Consider the following 13,323-nt stretch of genomic DNA (forward strand, 5'->3'; position numbering starts at 1 on the left):
TGGAGAAGAGCCCAAACCCCAAACACATCCCAGCCAAAACACATCTAGCCTCAGATGTGATTGGTCTCTCTGGATACATGGGAATCGTTTTTCTCTCATCATCCTGCAGCTACACAGATTTTGTTTTGTACTCGAATATGTTGTTCCTCTATTTTGGTTGTTTTTAACAGGCAGGCTTGCAGCCAGAGGGGGAGGGTGGTGCAGGGGTTTTCTGTCAAAGTTTGAAACTAAAGGACAACTGTGCTTCTCTCAGTTCTGTAAACTATACTTTGTTTTGTGTTTTTTTTTTGAGTGGTGCAACCACTCCTACAATCAGGAATGTCCGTGGGTATCCGTCGTCGTCGTCATGAGCACGAGTGGTGTGCGCATGCGTGAAATTGGAAAGAGAGAAGTATGTGACATGGCTGCCACCTGCTGTACGCAAATCCAACTACTGACTGTCTAGGTTCATTGATATCCATAATAAAGCTAATGTGACGAGCAGAGAGAGAGAGAGAGAGAGAGAGCGAGAGGAGGGGGGAGATAGGGGAGTTGCACCACTCGTTTCACACAGGTGTGATTTTTTAAATACATTTGTGCACTGTGATTAGAGTGTATAAATGCAACCACAGGCCCATGTGGTTACATTAGTTACCAATGGCCATGGATAAATGGACAATGACGATTTCTCACTGTTTAGTTTATGCATGCACACAAGAATACTTAAATTCAAGATTCTGGAGAATGTTCCAGAAATCCAACCTCTAGAATCTGCTATGGATTGATAGAGACCCCTTGTACATGCAGTATCTCCGTGCCCCAACTTCATTCCACCATAAAAGGAGTCTGAGAGCGTGGAACATACTTTGATGTAGGCTTTGTTGAAATACTGCAGTGCATGGTTTCTTTCAGTGGGGCGAAAGTGGGGCTGTTTAACACTACAGGGCTGTCACTTATCACCTTCATTACACTATTGTAGAATTCACTCACTGCACAGAGGCCTATACCTTTCTATTATGTCTGTCTGTAGTGCTGGTAGTGCAGTCGGTCGAGGACAATGAAATCAAAACAATCAATACAAATCCACACACACCACAAACCAGACGGGGAATAAGTTGTTGCAGTCAGCGGTGCCTTACTGGGTAACCTTAGTCCTTACTTCATGCCAATTATACATTTGCAGTGTGCACTGTGCAGATTGTCCATGACAAAGGTCTTGCTGAGCTTGATTCTGGGCTGTCACCATGTTGGCCACCAATTAAGGCTCTGGAGTGGGAGCTACATGTATTCTGCATTTTATTCAGGTGGAAATAGGAGTAGCCAGGGATAACATGAATACCAAACACATACACATGAGAACAGTTGGGTAAATGTGTAGACATAGTCCAACTCACCATGTGGGCCATCATTCAGGACAGGACAATCATGTTGCAGCTCTTCTCACTGGAATAGAAACTATTTGATCAAAAAGTCTCAGGCCTCATATGACAAGTCAGTAACATTTTTGTAGACTACTGATTATGCCACAGTGGAAATAAAATCCATTAAACAATAGCCCAATCATCCCATGGCGGGAACTGGGACGTCATATTTAATAACCCTGACCTTATACTGCATGTCTGCATCAGCTCTGCGCGTGTGTAATTTGTAACCATCGGGGAGTGTCTATATTTAGATGTATCGCAAGCCCCACCCACACAGTCAGCCACGAATCCTGCATTATGTCGAAAATAATCATTTTTAGTGTGATTGTAAAACTGCTCCAACCATGCGCCTCAGACGTCACGGGAAGGCGTGCCTCCGTTTTCCGGTTAAATTGAATCTCACATCAGCGATGCATGCTGCCGTAGTGGAGAGTGGTGATCGTGGTGCCACTGGTGCGGATTTAGAGTTCTACCCGTTCTCTGGATTTGGTCATGTTTATATTTTAACCCCTTGGCTGCAGGATGGTGTTGGTGGGATTGTGTTTTACTGGAACTTTGTGATGCGCAACAAGGGACTGGCACTTAATTGGAGCAAGTAGCTCAGATGAAAGCTTCCCTGAATCCTTGTCCGTACACTACCACTGAAATATTTAAAACCACCTGTGTGTATAAACTATCGGATAATAGACCACTGGCACTGCAGCTCGCGTGGAGTGGACACATGGCCATCTACCGTTTGCGCTTAAATCCCTGTAATGTATAGTTAGTACTGTACTAGCTACTCATTAAAGAATATACGGAAAAAACGGATTGTCCCAAACCACGAGCCTTCAATTAAGGAATTTAAAGTTGGAGTGTTTATTCATCAATCGACATTCTATCTCGGAGGGTCCCGGACCGGACCGGCGATGACAGAGAACAATGAAATGGAGAGCTCACAGCTCCAGCGCGCTCCATGCGCCCTGACCATCCAACCGACACATGCATCCAAGGCAAGTATACCTGCAGTTTGTCATTTAGATTTCTACAGAACTCTGCCATGCACGGGGGCAAACATAGGCATATACCGTAGCTGCTTTAAATGTAGCCTATATTGTTTGTCCTTAAGCTATATAGGCCTATAGTAATTTATTCCACAATGTTATTTTCAAATAGGAGTGATTGCAGTTTAATTAAAAAAGATAGCCTATTAACTATCGGGTATAGATAATTAATGTATTAATGAATTTATCAATTTATTTATTTATAACGAGGGGACAGTTAGAAAGTTCAAAGCTCAAATCCAGCACCATTGCATATGGGTGACGCGTTATTAATAATAATGGCCTAATAATATAAACAGGCCTGTTTATTACCCTCCTCTCTGCCGGTCCAGAGAAGACCATCCCACCTTATCACACAGTAGTAGACAATGGTGAGTATAGCTACACCATCCTTCTGAGGGCAGAAGTGTCTAGTAGTCTAGTAGTAGCCAGAATGTGAACACGGACATGTTGAGTACACCAACGTTTTATATAGAAATGTTTAGTATGGGTCCCCAGCATGTAGAAACTGCCGGATGCTAACTTGCATATGTTGAGCAATTTTCATAATTGGCATAATATATGACCATACCATGCATTAACAACCTATAGAAGGCACATTTGTGATGACGGCATTGGCCGTTTTTAGCCCAATGAGTGTTTTGTTTTTTAAACTGATGCTGAGATGGATTCAGCATCATGAAAAAAACCCTAGTTTGACACATCACATGGTACATAAAGCATGATGGTATAGGTTGTTAATGGTATGGTCACATATTATGGCAATTATGAAAATTGCTCAACATATGCAAGTTAGCATCTGGCAGTTTCTACATGCTGGCGACCCACACTCAACATTTCTTACATAAAACCTTTGTGTACTCAACATGTCCGGGTTCACAATGGGGCTCTATGCGGGCTGGCTAGACTATAGGGGTTTAAGGAGCAGCAATTTTATAAATTGGGTTCTCATTACACATATTGGTGTGTGTGCCACAGATGTCTGTATGTGACTGTCCAGTGTCTGTATAGTGTGGATATATGTGTGCCACTGCACCAATAACAATAAGTGGTGGGTGGCCTGCACAATATTTCCTTTATTTTCAGGGCAATGCCGGAAATGCCTTAGTCTGTCTGTGGGTCTGGTTGTTCAAAGTATACATCATCAACACGACATCAGACATCAGGAACCGCATGTCTCCATATGGTCGATCAGTTGTATGGTAGTGGGCACCACATGGGTACAACGGGTACAAGCGGTACGCTGCCAACAGATATAGAGAGATACCTGTTAAATATATAACCACCGCTCCGCCCCTTCCAATACAATATACTCTATAAAAGAGCTGTTATAATTCTTTGGAGCTACATACAAAATAAATCATAACACTCGTTTTGATTGTCATGTAGCCTAATTTAATTTCTGAAGTAAGCTTCTAATATTTAAGTAAATTATCCTGGGGCTGTTTCTGTATCTGACTTAAATACGGTAGAATTTATAATAGAGGGACTGTAATTAACCACATGAACCCTAGCGTCCCTATTCTGGGGTGAACAAGACAAAAAAAGCTGATCTGCTAGCTCACAACACGTTGCAATCCGACATGTGAGCTTGTAGATTGGCTTCACCTTTTACCACCCTCTGCATCCTGCAGAGAGATTACAAGTCAAAAATAGTTTTGGAGAAGAGCCAAATCCCTTTCCTTTCCCTGTGTGGAAGATCAACAAACAGGAGCTTGATGCTCCTGGCTATGGCTGACAACAACCCCGTCATTTATGACCTAGCTGTTATCATCATAACCTAAGAAGTCCATGTTTACCTTTCAGCTATACACCATTTGTGCTAATAACGCAGATGACACAACGATCAAGCTCCTTGTGCTTATTAAGTGTTCTTCCGTTCAAAAACACTTTCTGTGGACAAAGCCCCTAAGTGACATTCTGGACTGAAGGGTGAATGACTGAGCAAATGCACACATGTGCACTCTTGTGCGCGCGCACGCACGCACGCGCGCGCGCGCGCACACACACACACACACACACACACACACACACACACACACACACACACACACACACACACACACACAAATGTCTGATGAGAGAGTTCTGGCAAAATATCAGTTGTCATAGACATTTTCACACTTGACAACATAATCATTCTTTAAATGGGTCCAATTTAATTTCCTTGTGCAATATTTGGAAATATCGGTAGCTGACAAACTTGGACCAAAGCAGTTCCCTGGCAACACAATTCCACTGAAAAGTTCTGGACATGGTGCGGCGCACACAATATCCAAGGCGCGCACAATATCCAAGGCCATGAGTTCTTTCTCAGCCATGTCAGCCATGTTCATATGAAAGACTTAGGATAGAGCCATTCTTATCTCAGTCTCTGCTCTCCCAATAGACTGAGGTGGTGTTGCTGCACTGCTCGTCATATTGATTTGACTCCCTCACCGTTCAGCCCCTACCAACATTGATTGGCTTCCGTTCCGTTCCATTAAAAAGCTTAATGTCTTTAATTGCTGCATAATTCGAGCTCTATTGGATACCTAGAATTTAAAGGGATACTTCACTCTTTTAGCAAAAAGATATATGTTAAATTACATTTAGAAATGTAATTTCTAACTAAATTACATTAGAAATGTAATTCCTGGTCTTTATGTGTGTAATATGTGGTTTTAGATATTTTAGATTTTAGCAGTGAGCCGAGTGTCTCTGATGTCATGGACACTGGGCTCACTTACTTCCTCGACTACATGTTGTCTCAGTAAAGCTAAATTCCAATACCGCAACTTTCACACTCGCTCACTCTCCTCGCGTCCTCCACTCGCTCCTCGGCTCCGTCCCCAGCGAGGAGGAGAGGAGGAGGAGAGGATTCTATGCGAGGACAGAGTGGTGGTCGAATTTTCCTCTGGAATCGGAATGTACTACGCTGTCATTTCAAAGCGACGGCACAATCCGCGATCACTAATGACGTGTATCAATTCAATTCAATTCAATTCAAAGGGCTTTATTGGCATGGGAAAACATACGTTGCCAAAGCAAAAGTGGTGTCACACAGCTGGATCACTGGAACTCCGAAGTCCGAACAGAGCCGTACAGTGCAGAATAGACAATTCATCATTTTGTACATGTAACCGAGGGTCCGAGGCCAATGTGTATGTATTGGTAACATGTGCAAGGCAAGGCTATTTATTCCTGAAATAGTGAATAAGCGCCAGGATGCGCACACGTATAAATCACCCCCCCCCCCTCCTCCGACAGTCAGTCCTCCTCCGCGGTCTTTGCAAATAACGGACACTATAACAGGAATTAGGTATAGTCTCTCTGACTTACATATTCAGTTCAGTCCACATATAAATAAATACATTTTTCATTTTTGTCACCGTCATTCATAGCAGTCTGTGCATTCAGGCATGCACAGAGATAAATTAACTATAGCTTTTGAGGTGCGCACAATATAGCCGGCCTAATTTATATATCCTACTTTTATTATGCTTATATCACACAACGCAATAAAGCCAGTGGCTTGTTGTGGTCCTTTCACTTTCACATAAGTAGGCTAGATAGGCTACTTTATCATTCTGAAGCTCTATTCATTCAGCGAAAATGTGTCTCTTCAACAAACAGTTGAACAGTGCGTGCATGTGTGTGTTGGCCGTTGGGTCAGCGACTTCAGCCAGTCAGCCGGCCGGCAGCTAGTGGATGGGGGGGTGCACAGTATCGGGTTTCATCAGTGTTTTCTGTGCCACATGTGGAGGAGGCGGACTTATGTCACTGGAGAAGGAAAAAAAACATGTACACGTGATGCGGAAATCCGCTGCGAGGAGACAAAATACCCCACCGAGCCTGCACCTGATGTACACTCGCTCTATGCGGTCTCGGAGAGCTCACTCGCCTCCTCCACTCGACTCCACTCTCCTCCTCGATGGAGCGCTTTAACAATCGGAACGTTAACCATTTCCGGGTCACGCTGGAATGACCCCGAGTGACCGAGTGGGAGTGAGCGAGTGTCCGAGATTTTGGGTATTGGAATTTAGCTTAAGACAGCCCTCCCCCTATTCACAAGCAGGAGCAGTGCACCAAAGCATTATGGGAATTGTAGTCGAGGAAGTAAGTGAGCCCAGTGTCCATGACATCAGAGACACTGCTAAAATCTAAAATATCTAAAACCACATATTACTCACATAAAGACCCCCCAGGAAAGTGTTCTAAGGGGCCATCCAGACGAGGACGTATTCTGAGTTACCTGGGCAAGTATTTAGCCACGGAGACGGCGTTTTGGGGGACTTAAACGGCTAATTTTGAAACCACCTTCAGTTTTCTCGTTTCAGTGTGTATAGCAAATTCCGCCTAATTTGCTGAAACGGTGATGTCATAGTCCCCTCGCCCCCTCCAAACTAACCAGTGTTAATTGTTTATTTCACCATAATAATAATAAATCTTTTCTCCAAAAATAGCCGATCTGCAGCCCGCATGCATGAGCTTGTAGAGGAGCTATTTTTGGAGAAAATATATAAATTATGTTGATTACCAATCTGGAAAGACAAGGAAAAAAAACGGATGATCTTCTACATTATTGTAGAGGAGTTATGTGTGTGAGGAGCTGATCACAGTCACAGATAGAGGGAAAGTGTTATATTTGGCCTATTATTTATGCTATATATTATTGTCATTGACCACGTCTGTGTCACAGTCTCACAGTCACAGACATTGCGTAGCAGTGCGCACACCGCACACGAGAGAGAGAGAGAGAGAGAGAAATAAATAGGCTACTCATCTTTGTGTTCTGTTATTATTCTCTTATTGCTGAGTGACGCACACAGGGAAAAGCAACAAAAGTCTGTTGTGGAGAAAAGGAACTCCACACATATGCACTCCTCACAGAGTGATTAGCCTACTAATGAGTGACAGGTGCTGCCACTTTTGGAGCGTGGCTGAGGATGTCTGTTGGAGAGAGGCTGATTCGGTCTGGTTTATTAACCAGGCTAAGTGAGACAGACTCCGCGGTGCTTGTACAGCCCAGAGCAGTACATTCTCATCAGACATGATATTTTGCTAAAGTGTAAGATTTTTTTCTTTTCTTTTTGGGGTGGCCATCTACAGGCCGGCCAGGTGTACTACAGCGGTCTCGTGTATACAGCATACATAATTAACATAACCGCAATGTAGACGCAGGAAAGTTTTATATCGTTTGTAAACTTGCGTGGGGAACAGCCTGAGCCATTCTCGTGTGGAAGGCCTCTAAATCTTCTAAACGTTTTTTTTCTTTTTTTTTGCAAAATTGTGTCCCTTTAAGTGGGAATACCTGCCCATAGAAGTCCATTCAAAAATCAATTAGGACCACACTGCAATTAATGTTAACTCAAGTCTCAAGTCTAGACCTGGGTTTTAGTCTAGATAGTCCCAGCTCTTCCTCATACACCTCAAACAAATCATTCTATTTCTATCGACATCTTAACCTATCCGTGCAAATCTATTGCAAAACATTTTAATTAACCCTGCTTCAAAAGATAAGGAGCTGCAGGGACTAGAGCCCCACGATGTGTCCAAGAGATGTTACTTGGATAAGGTTGGCAAGGAGGAAGAGGGAATTACTCACTGATAAAAAATCTTGAAATCTGCCAGTAATGACTCTCTAAAGAGATGGATATCAAAAACATCAAATAGTGGGAAATTCTGCCAGAGAGTGAAGTGGGAAGGTGTGCAGGCATCTTGATTGTTGCCACTGGCACTCAGCGACAGCACCAAGTCTCACTGTGGTTCACCTGCAGGCACAAGCCAACAGTGTGCACTCACTGCACCCATTGCTGTACTATATTATAATGAGCATTAGTGAGGACAAATTATATAAAGAAAGGTTGAAAATGGGTGGAGTCGTCCTTTAAGACGTGTTGAGATACACATGCGCACTCTATTATGTCTCACTTATCTGTGTCATCACGTTAGATATTGCCCATAGTGCAACTGTGTATGTTATGTTCTTCACAAAAATATTTCAAGCCATTCTAAATATATTTCCTTCTATTTAGAAGGTATATTTTTAATCATGAATAGCAGACGGACAGGCTGAAGATGACCAAAGGCTTAATTAATTTATTTAACACCTTTGCTGCTGTGGTGCGTATTAATGTGACACTTTCGCTGCATATCCACAGGGGTGTGAGCTGTGACATGACATGGGTGGCAAGAACACAGCAAAATAATATTTACACTTAAGTGTCGCAAATTACAATGACGTTTGTATAATGCTCAAAAAGGAGAAGTGTATTTATGATAGTTGTATGGATGGCAGACTGATGATGTTTTTTAATCAACACATTTCTATTATACTGCACGTTTTAGTGGCAAAATACTTTTTGTGGACATTCCATTTATTGATGTGTGCAGTACATATGTGTGAGCATTCCTCTAATGTAGTTGTATATGAATACCGGTATTACGCATTTAAAATATACTGATCTGATACTCATTCTCACGTGCATGCATAGAATATACAGAATATACGATCTAAACCAGTTGCTTCTTGCCCTGAGGGCGAGAAGCAACCTCGTCCCCAAAGGGCCTGGTGACTGCAGATGGCAGACGGCTGGCGCTTTGACTTGGGGGGTCAGATCAACATATGGAATGAATTCTGCACTGGCCATATATGGAGCATGTCTTGAGTGTACAAGTTGCTGGCCGGCTCCATATATGCAGATCTAGGTGATGATCCAGTCTTCTCCATGTATGGTTATATCCAGGGTTAGATGAGGTCAGTGTCATGATCTTCATATATGGAGATGGCCATATATGGTGACGTGACGTGTCATGAGGCATGAGGTCATGAGGCGTGACTATATGGATATCTAAGGGTCTCCATGATATCACGTGATGTCATGAGGTCAGATCCAGATCTAAGGGTCTCCATGATCATGATGTGATGTCACAAGGCATGATGGATTGGCAACCACATGGTGGTGTGACCAATTCGACGCAATTCGCAATAATCACCACCATGGACCATATGCTACCATACTTCAGCCTTTTTGCTCTTGTTATACTCATTCAAAGTATGAAGTGAGTAAGAGCAAAAATGGTCACTTTGGCCCTCATTTATCAACCGTGCGTACGCCAAAATATGGGTTCACGCCGAAATTGGCATTTACCATTTCCGCCAAAGCTTGAAATTGAACTGTGAATGGACAAAAATCACGTCTAGTCTGGAGCTGTCGTACGCTTTGTCCTCGGCTGTTTTTCTGTCGTACACAAGCGGAGCAGCATTGTCTGAACTGCTGACACGCTGTCACAGGCATCTAAACATATGTTTTCACTCCTAAATGTTAATATAAAACTGTATGTACTATACATGTAAAAAGAAGACAAAGAAAAAGAGAGATTTCCAACTTTTACAAGTAATTAAAATCGCGCAATTAAAAACAATATAACATGTTTACAATGTATTAGTTTGTGCTTAATCAAACAGTGCTTTACTGGCCTTGTTATGCGAGCGCACTTGTGAGATGATTTGGGAGCGCATGCGGCATGAGCGTGACATCAGATGCCTATATAATCACTGTGATATATATTTTTTTAAAGGCATAAATGGACTGCACGCCTTTATTTCCAAGTGACAATGACAAGTATACAGCTTGCCTATTTGCAATTGTAGCAGGCTATAGGCGCAAGGGGCCTAATCATTCACCATTTAAATAAGTGCTTTGACAGTTCAGATAAAATAGATCATTTTCGGGGGTCGGGAGGACAGGACCGCGGCGTGCATCGCCAACACATACCAGCACACATGCAAGCCTTCATCCATATGTTTATGATTCGTTCATCAATGATCAAATCACTCCATAAACGTTGATTATGACTGCCTTGACGACATGGTAGCCTATCTCTCATGCAGATAGTGTCATGCATGACACTCACCCACAGGACCTATCACAGCAGTGCGCAGTCTCACTGATCACCTTCGCCTTGCACTGCGCACGAATGGGTAAAATTAATATAGGCCAGCCTACAAACGTATTCCATTCATGGCGATGCAATGTGTTATGTAGCCTTGAGGTGCGTGCGTGGACATGACAGCAAGGCAAGCGAGGTGAGAGGGAAACAGACAGGGTAGGCCTACAGCTTTATTTAATTCATGCAGGTGTTCGTTCTTTATTTATTTAAGATACAACACACCAGTTATTTGGGCTTGCAAGTTGAGTGTGCATGCGTGCGTCTGTGTGTGTGTATGAGAGAGGGGGGTGAGGGGGGAAAGGCACGGGGGAAACCTTTTTTCTGTAACCACGGTTTCCAGGTCGTATTGCAGTTGTTCATGTCGCAAAAACGAGGGCGAGGCTTGATTTCATAGGGCGTGCCAGATAGATTTCAGCCGTCACATTTATTAACGTCAGAACAAAATTAAGGAAGGATCAGCTGTTTGCGATCACTTTATAAATGCCGTGGCGACGTGGGTGTACTACGAAACCTTCACTCGAATTTGGGGCAGATTTTACACTCAATTGATAAATGAGGGCCTTTGTGAATATGGTCAATACCATTGGTGTCTGAGTTTGACCAACCACTTTGAATGCTATGAACCCATGCCATAATCATCAGTAGGTTAGTTACTTATCAAGACGATGCAATGGAGCCAGTAGGCTCTACTGCCTGCCTGCGATTAGGAAACGCGGAAGTGAAATTACTGCCACAGAAGCGAAAACATTGTGAAAGTGCAGTGTACAACAACTTCGCTTTATGTTTACTTACGTGGCCGATTAAGACTACGGTTAGGGTTTGGGTTAGGCAACACAGCAACAATGTCTCCACTCCAGTAGAGCCTACTCTGGCTCCATTTCATGGTCTTGATAACTAACCTACTGGTTGATAACATTTGAATCCGCTAGATTGACACATTTGATAGCTGACCCGTTTTGCTTGGTGTCGTGTGAATTGTGGTTGGGGGTGATTAGTGAATGATCAATTGTCATGCTGAGGTTGACGGGTAAGGTCACAGTGGGTGCACGACTGAGGACAGCGAACTATCATTCATTTAATTGTGACTGTTTGTAATAGCTTTTCCTAACAATTGACAGCTTGATTAATTTAGATTTTTGAGTCAATGTAAAATTTACCCTTGGTTGAAGACGGGTACCCTGAAGGAAAAAAAAGTTGATGATCAACCCATGGCAATAATCTTCTCCAGTAGGTAGGTCAGTCTGACATTATGTTAGCAAAAATGTGGACAGAAATGATGAAATGGAGGATAAAAAGGATAGAGGCAATGAACACTTGCGAAGTAAAACGATTAGTCTGCAAAACTTTATAGCGATTTCTATTTTATTATTCACTATAGTCCTACTAAAGCCCAGAAAATTACATCTGGCCACAAAAGATCACGGGATCTACTGAATGCGAAGGAGGAGGTACTAGGGTACTGCCATACTGTGTGTCATAAGCTAAATATATCAGTTTGTCACGTTCTCCTTCACATTCAGTAGATCCCGTGATCTTTTGTGGCCAGATGTAATTTCTTGGGGTCGGGTAGGACTATAGGAAAATAAAAGAAATCGCCATAATATTTTTGTAAAATAAATACGTATTTAGCCCCATGTTCGAATGCCCCTGTCAAAACAGCTAAAATCGGCTGTGCTGGTAGATCACTTGACATGCCCCTAAAGAATATTTAATTCAAATATATATAAAAATAATATATATATATTGGCCACTTGAATTAAGGTACCTTGATTGATTGACATCAAATTGTTGCTGTGCACAAAGACGTTGGTAGCATTACAAATTAAATACAAAAAACCCTACATTTTCCATTTCTCCTACTCTTTCCCATTCCAAGTGCATTCATCTTACATGTAATGCCAGCTCCTCTATTCCAACGCCCCCCCCCCCCCCCCCCCCCCCAGGTACATATTTAAACAATTTTCAGCAATGGTATATTGTTTCGGTGGGTAGATCTTGTTGAGCTGGTCATTTTGAAAGTAGAGCTCTCTCAAGTCAATAAAGTGTGCCCAACGCTGGTCTATACTAGTGTCTAGTAGTTCCAGTAGTAGTTTAAATTCTCATGATGGATATTGTAACTTGTTAACACACACGTGAGAAACTTGCGTTGTTGAAAGCTGTTGTTTGCAATGTGCTAATCCTTTGGGATTTAATTATCTTAAATTTGCCTTCTTTTGTTTTCATTTTTAGCCCCACATGTAGTATGGGGGTTGTAATATATAGGTCAATCCACACCACTTTAATCAGAGTGGGAGTAGCTAGCAGGGCTTTTATAATTCTTTTTTGGTTTATTGATGTGCTCCTTCACGGTAAGTCACTGTAAGTACATCAATAGGCCTTTGTTGGCAAATCCTTTCAAACCCCACAGGGCAAAATCTTTTTCTCTGGCTTCAACTATTTCTCTGTTGAAGAGCCATGCATTCCAGTGACAAGAAAGATGCTTCTTTGACATATTTCTCAATAAAGTATTGATTTCGGACAGTTATACGAGAGAATGTATGGTGGTTGTTATATGGATCGATACGTTTTGAAATATGGGCATCTACGGTTTCCTAGAGACAGGTTGTGAATCCATGGTATGCAGTGGTGTGATTGGTGTTGGGGACATATTGACATAGGTGACGTAAGTCAGTCCAATGTTCTGCGATAATGTGTTGAGAGAAGGGCATGCCCGAGGCACTAAGGTTAATATCTTTTTTGGGGTCACCTAAAAACCACAGTCTGTACCTTAAATATCAGGTACAATCTGAATCTACAGTATGCATGTACAGTATGTTTGCTTTTGCATTGTTTCTATCATATTATTGTCAGATTGTTTAAATGGTATTGTCATAAGCCACATAATATAATATAATAAGCCACATAATTATATTGTCACATAAGCCATGTAGCGGACCCAGCTG

This window comes from Protomyctophum parallelum (assembly GCF_964188405.1).
Source record: "Protomyctophum parallelum genome assembly, chromosome: 13".
Taxonomy (NCBI): domain Eukaryota; kingdom Metazoa; phylum Chordata; class Actinopteri; order Myctophiformes; family Myctophidae; genus Protomyctophum; species Protomyctophum parallelum.